The following is a 13,611-nucleotide window of genomic DNA, read 5'->3' on the forward strand; positions in this document are numbered from 1 at the left end:
GTTTCACCGCCTTTGATTCGCCACCTCTGATTCCCCATATCTGATTACCCGCCTCTGTTTCCCCGACTCTGATTCCCTGCCTCTGATTCCCAACCTCTGATTCCACACCTCTGATTCCCCATATCTGATTCCCCGCCTCTATTTCCCCATATCTGATTCCCCGCCTCTGATTCCCCAACTCTGATTCCCCGTCTCTGATTCCCCAGCTCTGATTCCCCGACTCTGATTCCCGGAGTCCGATTCCCTGCCTCTGATTCCCCGCCTCTGATTCCCCATCTCTGATTCCCCGCCTCTGGTTCCCCGTGTCTGATTCCCTGCCTCTGATTCCCCGCCTCTGATTCCCCGCCTCTGATTCCCTGCCACTGATTCCCTGCCCCTGATTCCCCAATTCTGATTCCCCATATCTGATTCCCCGCCTCTGTTTCCCCGCCTCTGATTCCCCACCTCTGATTCCCCATATCTGATTCCTTGCCTCTGATTCCCCAACTCTGATTCACCGCCTCTGATTCCCCAGTTCTGAATCCCCGCCTCTGATTCCCCGCGTCTGATTCCCTGCCTCTGATTCCCCGCCTTGATTCCCCATCTCTGATTCACAACCTCTGATTCCTCACCTCTGATTCCCTATATTTGATTCCCCGCCTCTGTTTCCCCGCGTCTTATTCCCTGCCTCTGATTCCCCGCCTCTGATTCCCCATCTCTGATTCCCCGCCTCTGATTCCCCGTGTCTGATTCCCTGCCTCTGATTCCCCGCCTCTGATTCCCCGCCTCTGATTCCCTGCCACTGATTCCCTGCCCCTGATTCCCCAATTCTGATTCCCCATATCTGATTCCCCGCCTCTGTTTCCCCGCCTCTGATTCCCCACCTCTGATTCCCCATATCTGATTCCCTGCCTCTGATTCCCCAACTCTGATTCACCGCCTCTGATTCCCCAGCTCTGAATCCCCGCCTCTGATTCCCCGCGTCTGATTCCCTGCCTCTGATTCCCCGCCTTGATTCCCCATCTCTGATTCACAACCTCTGATTCCCCACCTCTGATTCCCTATATTTGATTCCCCGCCTCCGTTTCCCCGCCTCTGATTCACTGCCTCTGATTCCCAGCATCTGATTCCGGCCTCTGATTCCCGGCCTCTGATTCCCTGCTTCTGATTCTGATTCCCTGCCTCTGATTCCCCATCTCTGATTCCGCACATCTGATTCCTTGCCTCTGATTCCCCACCTCTGATTCCCCATATCTGAATCCCCGCCTGGGTTTCCCCGCCTCTGATTCCCCTCCTCTGTTTCCCAATATCTAAGTCCCCGCCTCTGATTCCCCAAATCTGATTCCCCACCTCTGATTCCCCAGCTCTGATTCCCCGCCTCTGATTCCCCGCATCTGATTCCCTGCATCTGATTCCAAGCCTCTGATTCACTGCCTCTGATTCCCAACCTCTGATTCCCCACCTCTGATTCCCCATATCTGATTCCCCGCCTCTGTTTCCCCGCCTCGGATTCCCCGCCTCTGTTTCCCCATATCTGATTCCCGGCCTCTGATTCCCCGCCTCTGATTCCCCGCCTCTGATTCCCTGCCTCTGATTCCCCATCTCCGATTCCGCACATCTGATTCCCTTCCTCTGATTCCCCGCCTCTGATTTTCCGCCTCTGATTCCCTGCCTCTGATTCCCAACCTCGGATTCCCCACCTCTGATTCCCCATATCTGATTCCCCGCCTCTGTTTCCCCGCCTCAGATTCCCCGCCTCTGATTCCCAACTCTGATTCCCCGCCTCTGATTCCCCAGCTCTGATTCCCCGTGTTTGATTCCCTGCCTCTGATTACCTGCCCTGATTCCCCATCTCTGTTTCACCGCCTTTGATTCGCCACCTCTGATTCCCCATATCTGATTCCCCGCCTCCGTTTCCCCGACTCTGATTCCCTGCCTCTGATGCCCAACCTATGATTCCACACCTCTGATTCCCCATATCTGATTCCCCGCCTCTATTTCCCCATATCTGATTCCCCGCCTCTGATTCCCCAACTCTGATTCCCCGCCTCTGATTCCCCGCCTCTGATTCCCCAGCTCTGATTCCCCGACTCTGATTCCCGGCATCCGATTCCCTGCCTCTGATTCCCCGCCTCTGATTCCCCATCTCTGATTCCCCGCCTCTGATTCCCCGTGTCTGATTCCCTGCCTTTGATTCCCCGCCTCTGATTCCCCGCCTCTGATTCCCTGCCACTGATTCCCTGCCCCTGATTCCCCACCTCTGATTCCCCACATCTGATTCCCCGCCTCTGTTTCCCCGCCTCTGATTCCCCGCCTCTGATTCCCCATATCTGATTCCCTGCCTCTGATTCCCCAACTCTGATTCCCCGCCTCTGATTCCCCAGCTCTGAATCCCCGCCTCTGATTCCCCGCGTCTGATTCCCTGCCTCTGATTCCCCGCCTTGATTCCCCATCTCTGATTCACAACCTCTGATTCCCCACCTCTGATTCCCTATATTTGATTCCCCGCCTCTGTTTCCCCGCCTCTGATTCCCCGCCTCTGATTCCCCATATCTGATTCCCCGCCTCTGATTGCCAACCTCTGATTCCCAGCCTCTGATTCGCCAGCTCTGATTCCCAGCCTCTGATTCCCCGCATCTGATTCCCTGCCTCTGATTCCCCGCCTCTGATTCCCCATCTCTGATTCACCGCCTTTGATTCGCCACCTCTGATTCCCCATATCTGATTCCCCACCTCTGATTCCCGGCCTCTTATTCCCAGCATCTGATTCCCGGCCTCTGATTCCCGGCCTCTGATTCCCCGCTTCTGATTCTGATTCCCTGCCTCTTATTCCCCATCTCTGATTCCGCACATCTGATTCCCTGCCTCTGATTCCCCACCTCTGATTCCCCATATCTGATTCCCCGCCTCTGTTTCCCCGCCTCTGATTCCCCGCCTCTGTTTCCCTATATCTAATTCCCCACCTCTGATGCCCCAACTCTGATTCCCCGCCTCTGATTCCCCAGCTCTGATTCCCCGCCTCTGATTCCCTGCATCCGATTCCCCATATCTGATTCCCCGCCTCTGTTTCACCGCCTCTGATTCCCCGCCTCTGTTTCCCCATATCTGATTCCCGCCTCTGATTCCCAACTATGAATCCCCTCCTCTGATTCCCCAGCTCTGATTCCCTGCCTCTGATTCCCCGCGTCCTATTCCCTGCCTCTGATTCCCCGCCTGTGATTCCCCATCACTGATTCACCACCTCTGATTCCCTACCTCTGATTCCCCATATCTAATTCCCCGCCTCTGTTTGCCCGCCTCTGATTCCCCGCCTCTGTTTCCCCATATCTGATTCCCCGCCTCTGAATCCCCAACTCTGATTCCCTGCCTCAGATTCCCCAGCTCTGATTCCCCGCCTTTGATTCCCCCCGTCTGATTCCCAGCCTCTGAATCCCCGTGTCTGATTTCCTGCCTCTGATTCCCCGCCTCTGATTCCCCATCTCTGATTCACCGCCTCTGATTCCCCACCTCTGATTCCCCCTCTCTGATTCCGCACATCCAATTCCCTGCCTCTGATTCCCCAACTCTGATTCCCCACCTCTGATTCCCCAGCTCTGATTCCCCGCCTCAGATTCCCCGCGTCTGATTCCCTGCCTCTGATTCCCCGCCTCTGATTCCCTGCCTCTGATTCCCCATATCTGATTCCCTCCTCTGATTCCCGGCCTCTTATTCCCAGCATCTGATTCCCCGCCTCTGATTCCCTGCCTCTGATTCCCCATCTCCGATTCCGCACATCTGATTCCCTTCCTCTGATTCCCCGCCTCTGATTACCCGCCTCTGATTCCCTGCCTCTGATTCCCAACCTCGGAATCCCCACCTCTGATTCCCCATATCTGATTCCCCGCCTCTGTTTCCCCGCCTCTGATTCCCCGCCTCTGATTCCCAACTCTGATTCCCCGCCTCTGATTCCCCAGCTCTGATTCCCCGTGTTTGACTCCCAGCCTCTGATTCCCTGCCCTGATTCCCCATCTCTGTTTCACCGCCTTTGATTCGCCACCTCTGATTCCCCATATCTGATTACCCGCCTCTGTTTCCCCGACTCTGATTCCCTGCCTCTGATTCCCAACCTCTGATTCCACACCTCTGATTCCCCATATCTGATTCCCCGCCTCTATTTCCCCATATCTGATTCCCCGCCTCTGATTCCCCAACTCTGATTCCCCGTCTCTGATTCCCCAGCTCTGATTCCCCGACTCTGATTCCCGGAGTCCGATTCCCTGCCTCTGATTCCCCGCCTCTGATTCCCCATCTCTGATTCCCCGCCTCTGGTTCCCCGTGTCTGATTCCCTGCCTCTGATTCCCCGCCTCTGATTCCCCGCCTCTGATTCCCTGCCACTGATTCCCTGCCCCTGATTCCCCAATTCTGATTCCCCATATCTGATTCCCCGCCTCTGTTTCCCCGCCTCTGATTCCCCACCTCTGATTCCCAATATCTGATTCCCTGCCTCTGATTCCCCAACTCTGATTCACCGCCTCTGATTCCCCAGTTCTGAATCCCCGCCTCTGATTCCCCGCGTCTGATTCCCTGCCTCTGATTCCCCGCCTTGATTCCCCATCTCTGATTCACAACCTCTGATTCCTCACCTCTGATTCCCTATATTTGATTCCCCGCCTCTGTTTCCCCGCGTCTGATTCACTGCCTCTGATTCCCCACATCTGATTCCCCATCTCTGATTCCGCACAACCGATTCCCTGCCTATGATTCCCCGACTCTGATTCCCCACCTCTGATTCCCCAGCTCTGATTCCCCGCCTCTGATTCCCCGCGTCTGATTCCCTGCCTGTGATTCCCCGCCTCTGATTCCCCATCTCTGATTCCCCACCTCTGATTCCCCGTGTCTGATTCCCTTCCTTTGATTCCCCGCCTCTGATTCCCCGCCTCTGATTCCCTGCCACTGATTCCCCGCCCCTGATTCCCCACCTCTGATTCCCCATATCTTATTCCCCGCCTCTGTGTCCCCCCCTCTGATTCCCAGCCTCTGATTCCCCATATCTGATACCCCGCCTCTGATTCCCCATATCTGATTTCCCGCCTCTATTTCCCCATATCTGCTTCGCCGCCTCTGATTCCCCAACTCTGATTCCCCGCCTCTGATTCCCCAGCTCTGATTTCCCGCCTCTGATTCCCGGCATCCGATTCCCTGCCTCTGATTCCCCGCCTCTGATTCCCCATCTCTGATTCCCCGCCTCTGATTCCCCGTGTCTGATTCCCTGCCTCTGATTCCCCGCCTCTGATTCCCCATCTCTGATTCCCCGCCTCTGATTCCCCGTGTCTGATTCCCCGCCTCTGTTTCCCCGCCTCTGATTCCCCGCCTCTGATTCCCAACTCTGATTCCCCGCCTCTGATTCCCCAGCTCTAATTCCCCGTGTTTGACTCCCAGCCTCTGATTCCCTGCCCTGATTCCCCATCTCTGTTTCACCGCCTTTGATTCGCCACCTCTGATTCCCCATATCTGATTACCCGCCTCTGTTTCCCCGACTCTGATTCCCTGCCTCTGATTCCCAACCTCTGATTCCACACCTCTGATTCCCCATATCTGATTCCCCGCCTCTATTTCCCCATATCTGATTCCCCGCCTCTGATTCCCCAACTCTGATTCCCCGTCTCTGATTCCCCAGCTCTGATTCCCCGACTCTGATTCCCGGAGTCCGATTCCCTGCCTCTGATTCCCCGCCTCTGATTCCCCATCTCTGATTCCCCGCCTCTGGTTCCCCGTGTCTGATTCCCTGCCTCTGATTCCCCGCCTCTGATTCCCCGCCTCTGATTCCCTGCCACTGATTCCCTGCCCCTGATTCCCCAATTCTGATTCCCCATATCTGATTCCCCGCCTCTGTTTCCCCGCCTCTGATTCCCCACCTCTGATTCCCCATATCTGATTCCTTGCCTCTGATTCCCCAACTCTGATTCACCGCCTCTGATTCCCCAGTTCTGAATCCCCGCCTCTGATTCCCCGCGTCTGATTCCCTGCCTCTGATTCCCCGCCTTGATTCCCCATCTCTGATTCACAACCTCTGATTCCTCACCTCTGATTCCCTATATTTGATTCCCCGCCTCTGTTTCCCCGCGTCTGATTCCCTGCCTCTGATTCCCCGCCTCTGATTCCCCATCTCTGATTCCCCGCCTCTGATTCCCCGTGTCTGATTCCCTGCCTCTGATTCCCCGCCTCTGATTCCCCGCCTCTGATTCCCTGCCACTGATTCCCTGCCCCTGATTCCCCAATTCTGATTCCCCATATCTGATTCCCCGCCTCTGTTTCCCCGCCTCTGAATCCCCACCTCTGATTCCCCATATCTGATTCCCTGCCTCTGATTCCCCAACTCTGATTCACCGCCTCTGATTCCCCAGCTCTGAATCCCCGCCTCTGATTCCCCGCGTCTGATTCCCTGCCTCTGATTCCCCGCCTTGATTCCCCATCTCTGATTCACAACCTCTGATTCCCCACCTCTGATTCCCTATATTTGATTCCCCGCCTCCGTTTCCCCGCCTCTGATTCACTGCCTCTGATTCCCAGCATCTGATTCCGGCCTCTGATTCCCGGCCTCTGATTCCCTGCTTCTGATTCTGATTCCCTGCCTCTGATTCCCCATCTCTGATTCCGCACATCTGATTCCTTGCCTCTGATTCCCCACCTCTGATTCCCCATATCTGAATCCCCGCCTGGGTTTCCCCGCCTCTGATTCCCCTCCTCTGTTTCCCAATATCTAAGTCCCCGCCTCTGATTCCCCAAATCTGATTCCCCACCTCTGATTCCCCAGCTCTGATTCCCCGCCTCTGATTCCCCGCATCTGATTCCCTGCATCTGATTCCAAGCCTCTGATTCACTGCCTCTGATTCCCAACCTCTGATTCCCCACCTCTGATTCCCCATATCTGATTCCCCGCCTCTGTTTCCCCGCCTCGGATTCCCCGCCTCTGTTTCCCCATATCTGATTCCCGGCCTCTGATTCCCCGCCTCTGATTCCCCGCCTCTGATTCCCTGCCTCTGATTCCCCATCTCCGATTCCGCACATCTGATTCCCTTCCTCTGATTCCCCGCCTCTGATTTTCCGCCTCTGATTCCCTGCCTCTGATTCCCAACCTCGGATTCCCCACCTCTGATTCCCCATATCTGATTCCCCGCCTCTGTTTCCCCGCCTCAGATTCCCCGCCTCTGATTCCCAACTCTGATTCCCCGCCTCTGATTCCCCAGCTCTGATTCCCCGTGTTTGATTCCCTGCCTCTGATTACCTGCCCTGATTCCCCATCTCTGTTTCACCGCCTTTGATTCGCCACCTCTGATTCCCCATATCTGATTCCCCGCCTCCGTTTCCCCGACTCTGATTCCCTGCCTCTGATGCCCAACCTATGATTCCACACCTCTGATTCCCCATATCTGATTCCCCGCCTCTATTTCCCCATATCTGATTCCCCGCCTCTGATTCCCCAACTCTGATTCCCCGCCTCTGATTCCCCAGCTCTGATTCCCCGACTCTGATTCCCGGCATCCGATTCCCTGCCTCTGATTCCCCGCCTCTGATTCCCCATCTCTGATTCCCCGCCTCTGATTCCCCGTGTCTGATTCCCTGCCTTTGATTCCCCGCCTCTGATTCCCCGCCTCTGATTCCCTGCCACTGATTCCCTGCCCCTGATTCCCCACCTCTGATTCCCCACATCTGATTCCCCGCCTCTGTTTCCCCGCCTCTGATTCCCCGCCTCTGATTCCCCATATCTGATTCCCTGCCTCTGATTCCCCAACTCTGATTCCCCGCCTCTGATTCCCCAGCTCTGAATCCCCGCCTCTGATTCCCCGCGTCTGATTCCCTGCCTCTGATTCCCCGCCTTGATTCCCCATCTCTGATTCACAACCTCTGATTCCCCACCTCTGATTCCCTATATTTGATTCCCCGCCTCTGTTTCCCCGCCTCTGATTCCCCGCCTCTGATTCCCCATATCTGATTCCCCGCCTCTGATTGCCAACCTCTGATTCCCAGCCTCTGATTCGCCAGCTCTGATTCCCAGCCTCTGATTCCCCGCATCTGATTCCCTGCCTCTGATTCCCCGCCTCTGATTCCCCATCTCTGATTCACCGCCTTTGATTCGCCACCTCTGATTCCCCATATCTGATTCCCCACCTCTGATTCCCGGCCTCTTATTCCCAGCATCTGATTCCCGGCCTCTGATTCCCGGCCTCTGATTCCCCGCTTCTGATTCTGATTCCCTGCCTCTTATTCCCCATCTCTGATTCCGCACATCTGATTCCCTGCCTCTGATTCCCCACCTCTGATTCCCCATATCTGATTCCCCGCCTCTGTTTCCCCGCCTCTGATTCCCCGCCTCTGTTTCCCTATATCTAATTCCCCACCTCTGATGCCCCAACTCTGATTCCCCGCCTCTGATTCCCCAGCTCTGATTCCCCGCCTCTGATTCCCTGCATCCGATTCCCCATATCTGATTCCCCGCCTCTGTTTCACCGCCTCTGATTCCCCGCCTCTGTTTCCCCATATCTGATTCCCGCCTCTGATTCCCAACTATGAATCCCCTCCTCTGATTCCCCAGCTCTGATTCCCTGCCTCTGATTCCCCGCGTCCTATTCCCTGCCTCTGATTCCCCGCCTGTGATTCCCCATCACTGATTCACCACCTCTGATTCCCTACCTCTGATTCCCTACCTCTGATTCCCCATATCTAATTCCCCGCCTCTGTTTGCCCGCCTCTGATTCCCCGCCTCTGTTTCCCCATATCTGATTCCCCGCCTCTGAATCCCCAACTCTGATTCCCTGCCTCAGATTCCCCAGCTCTGATTCCCCGCCTTTGATTCCCCCCGTCTGATTCCCAGCCTCTGAATCCCCGTGTCTGATTTCCTGCCTCTGATTCCCCGCCTCTGATTCCCCATCTCTGATTCACCGCCTCTGATTCCCCACCTCTGATTCCCCCTCTCTGATTCCGCACATCCAATTCCCTGCCTCTGATTCCCCAACTCTGATTCCCCACCTCTGATTCCCCAGCTCTGATTCCCCGCCTCAGATTCCCCGCGTCTGATTCCCTGCCTCTGATTCCCCGCCTCTGATTCCCTGCCTCTGATTCCCCATATCTGATTCCCTCCTCTGATTCCCGGCCTCTTATTCCCAGCATCTGATTCCCCGCCTCTGATTCCCTGCCTCTGATTCCCCATCTCCGATTCCGCACATCTGATTCCCTTCCTCTGATTCCCCGCCTCTGATTACCCGCCTCTGATTCCCTGCCTCTGATTCCCAACCTCGGAATCCCCACCTCTGATTCCCCATATCTGATTCCCCGCCTCTGTTTCCCCGCCTCTGATTCCCCGCCTCTGATTCCCAACTCTGATTCCCCGCCTCTGATTCCCCAGCTCTGATTCCCCGTGTTTGACTCCCAGCCTCTGATTCCCTGCCCTGATTCCCCATCTCTGTTTCACCGCCTTTGATTCGCCACCTCTGATTCCCCATATCTGATTACCCGCCTCTGTTTCCCCGACTCTGATTCCCTGCCTCTGATTCCCAACCTCTGATTCCACACCTCTGATTCCCCATATCTGATTCCCCGCCTCTATTTCCCCATATCTGATTCCCCGCCTCTGATTCCCCAACTCTGATTCCCCGTCTCTGATTCCCCAGCTCTGATTCCCCGACTCTGATTCCCGGAGTCCGATTCCCTGCCTCTGATTCCCCGCCTCTGATTCCCCATCTCTGATTCCCCGCCTCTGGTTCCCCGTGTCTGATTCCCTGCCTCTGATTCCCCGCCTCTGATTCCCCGCCTCTGATTCCCTGCCACTGATTCCCTGCCCCTGATTCCCCAATTCTGATTCCCCATATCTGATTCCCCGCCTCTGTTTCCCCGCCTCTGATTCCCCACCTCTGATTCCCCATATCTGATTCCCTGCCTCTGATTCCCCGCCTTGATTCCCCATCTCTGATTCACAACCTCTGATTCCTCACCTCTGATTCCCTATATTTGATTCCCCGCCTCTGTTTCCCCGCGTCTGATTCACTGCCTCTGATTCCCCACATCTGATTCCCCATCTCTGATTCCGCACAACCGATTCCCTGCCTATGATTCCCCGACTCTGATTCCCCACCTCTGATTCCCCAGCTCTGATTCCCCGCCTCTGATTCCCCGCGTCTGATTCCCTGCCTGTGATTCCCCGCCTCTGATTCCCCATCTCTGATTCCCCACCTCTGATTCCCCGTGTCTGATTCCCTTCCTTTGATTCCCCGCCTCTGATTCCCCGCCTCTGATTCCCTGCCACTGATTCCCCGCCCCTGATTCCCCACCTCTGATTCCCCATATCTTATTCCCCGCCTCTGTTTCCCCCCCTCTGATTCCCAGCCTCTGATTCCCCATATCTGATACCCCGCCTCTGATTCCCCATATCTGATTTCCCGCCTCTATTTCCCCATATCTGCTTCGCCGCCTCTGATTCCCCAACTCTGATTCCCCGCCTCTGATTCCCCAGCTCTGATTTCCCGCCTCTGATTCCCGGCATCCGATTCCCTGCCTCTGATTCCCCGCCTCTGATTCCCCATCTCTGATTCCCCGCCTCTGATTCCCCGTGTCTGATTCCCTGCCTCTGATTCCCCGCCTCTGATTCCCCATATCTGATTCCCCGCCTCTGTTTTCCCGCCTCTGATTCCCTGCCTCTGATTCCCCATATCTGATTCCCCGCCTCTGATTCCCCAACTCTGATTCCCAGCCTCTGATTCCCCAGCTCTGAATCCCCGCCTCTGATTCCCCGCGTCTGATTCCCTGCCTCTGATTCCCCGCCTCTGATTCCCCATCTGTGATTCACAACCTCTGATGCCCCACCTCTGATTCCCCATATCTGATTCCCCGCCTCTGTTTCCCCGCCTCTGATTCCCCGCCTCTGATTCCCCATATCTGATTCCCCGCCTCTGATTGCCCACCTCTGATTCCCCGCGTCTGATTCCCTGCCTCTGATTCCCCGCCTCTGATTCCCCATCTCTGATTCACCACCTCTGATTCCCAGCCTCTGATTCCCCATCTCTGATTCCGCACATCCGATTCCCTGCCTATGATTCCCCACCTCTGATTCCCCGCCTCTGATTCCCCATATCTGATTCCCTGCCTCTGTTTCCCCTCCTCTGATTCCCCACCTCTGTTTCCCCATATCTGATTCCCCGCCTCTGATTCCCCAACTCTAATACCCCGCCTCTGATTCCCCAGCTCTGATTCCCCGCCTCTGATTCCCCGCATCTGATTCCCTGCCTCTGATTCCCCGCCTCTGATTCCAGGCCTCTGATTCCCAGCATCTGATTCCGGCCTCTGATTCCCGGCCTCTGATTCCCTGCTTCTGATTCTGATTCCCTGCCTCTGATTCCCCATCTCTGATTCCGCACATCTGATTCCTTGCCTCTGATTCCCCACCTCTGATAACCCATATCTGATTCCCCGCCTGGGTTTCCCCGCCTCTGATTCCCCGCCTCTGTTTCCCAATATCTAAGTCCCCGCCTCTGATTCCCCAAATCTGATTCCCCACCTCTGATTCCCCAGCTCTAATTCCCCGCCTCTGATTCCCAGCATCTGATTCCCTGCATCTGATTCCAAGCCTCTGATTCCCTGCCTCTGATTCCCAACCTCTGATTCCCCACCTCTGATTCCCCATATCTGATTCCCCGCCTCTGTTTCCCCGCCTCGGATTCCCCGCCTCTGTTTCCCCATATCTGATGCCCGGCCTCTGATTCCCCGCCTCTGATTCCCCGCCTCTGATTCCCTGCCTCTGATTCCCCATCTCCGATTCCGCACATCTGATTCCCTTCCTCTGATTCCCCGCCTCTGATTTTCCGCCTCTGATTCCCTGCCTCTGATTCCCAACCTCGGATACCCCACCTCTGATTCCCCATATCTGATTCCCCGCCTCTGTTTCCCCGCCTCAGATTCCCCGCCTCTGATTCCAAACTCTGATTCCCCACCTCTGATTCCCCAGCTCTGATTCCCCGTGTTTGATTCCCTGCCTCTGATTCCCTGCCCTGATTCCCCATCTCTGTTTCACCGCCTTTGATTCGCCACCTCTGATTCCCCATATCTGATTCCCCGCCTCTGTTTCCCCGACTCTGATTCCCTGCCTCTGATTCCCAACCTCTGATTCCACACCTCTGATTCCCCATATCTGATTCCCCGCCTCTATTTCCCCATATCTGATTCCCCGCCTCTGATTCCCCAACTCTGATTCCCCGCCTCTGATTCCCCAGCTCTGATTCCCCGACTCTGATTCCCGGCATCCGATTCCCTGCCTCTGATTCCCCGCCTCTGATTCCCCATCTCTGATTCCCCGCCTCTGATTCCCCGTGTCTGATTCCCTGCCTTTGATTCCCCGCCTCTGATTCCCCACCTTTGATTCCCCACATCTGATTCCCCGCCTCTGTTTCCCCGCCTCTGATTCCCCGCCTCTGATTCCCCATATCTGATTCCCTGCCTCTGATTCCCCAACTCTGATTCGCCGCCTCTGATTCCCCAGCTCTGAATCCCTGCCTCTGATTCCCCGCGTCTGATTCCCTGCCTCTGATTCCCCGCCTTGATTCCCCATCTCTGATTCACAACCTCTGATTCCCCACCTCTGATTCCCTATATTTGATTCCCCGCCTCTGTTTCCACGCCTCTGATTCCCCTCCTCTGATTCCCCATATCTGATTCCCCGCCTCTGATTGCCCACCTCTGATTCCCAGCCTCTGATTCGCCAGCTCTGATTCCACGCCTCTGATTCCCCGCATCTGATTCCCTGCCTCTGATTCCCCGCCTCTGATTCCCCATCTCTGATTCACCGCCTTTGATTCGCCACCTCTGATTCCCCATATCTGATTCCCCACCTCTGATTCCCGGCCTCTTATTCCCAGCATCTGATTCCCGGCCTCTGATTCCCGGCCTCTGATTCCCCGCTTCTGATTCTGATTCCCTGCCTCTTATTCCCCATCTCTGATTCTGCACATCTGATTCCCTGCCTCTGATTCGCCACCTCTGATTCCCCATATCTGATTCCCCGCCTCTGTTTCCCCGCCTCTGATTCCCCGCCTCTGTTTCCCTATATCTAATTCCCCACCTCTGATGCCCCAACTCTGATTCCCCGCCTCTGATTCCCCAGCTCTGATTCCCCGCCTCTGATTCCCTGCATCCGATTCCCCATATCTGATTCCCCGCCTCTGTTTCACCGCCTCTGATTCCCCGCCTCTGTTTCCCCATATCTGATTCCCCGCCTCTGAATCCCCAACTCTGATTCCCTTCCTCAGATTCCCCAGCTCTGATTCCCCGCCTTTGATTCCTCCCGTCTGATTCCCAGCCTCTGAATTCCCGTGTCTGATTTCCTGCCTCTGATTCCCCGCCTCTGATTCCCCATCTCTGATTCACCGCCTCTGATTCCCCACCTCTGATTCCCCCTCTCTGATTCCGCACATCCAATTCCCTGCCTCTGATTCCCCAACTCTGATTCACCACCTCTGATTCCCCAGCTCTGATTCCCCGCCTCAGATTCCCCGCGTCTGATTCCCTGCCTCTGATTCCCCGCCTCTGATTCCCTGCCTCTGATTCCCCATATCTGATTCCCCGCCTCTGATTCCCCAACTCTGATTCCCCGCTTCTGATTCCCCAGC

Source organism: Narcine bancroftii, chromosome 6, assembly GCF_036971445.1.
Source record: "Narcine bancroftii isolate sNarBan1 chromosome 6, sNarBan1.hap1, whole genome shotgun sequence".
NCBI classification, from domain to species: domain Eukaryota; kingdom Metazoa; phylum Chordata; class Chondrichthyes; order Torpediniformes; family Narcinidae; genus Narcine; species Narcine bancroftii.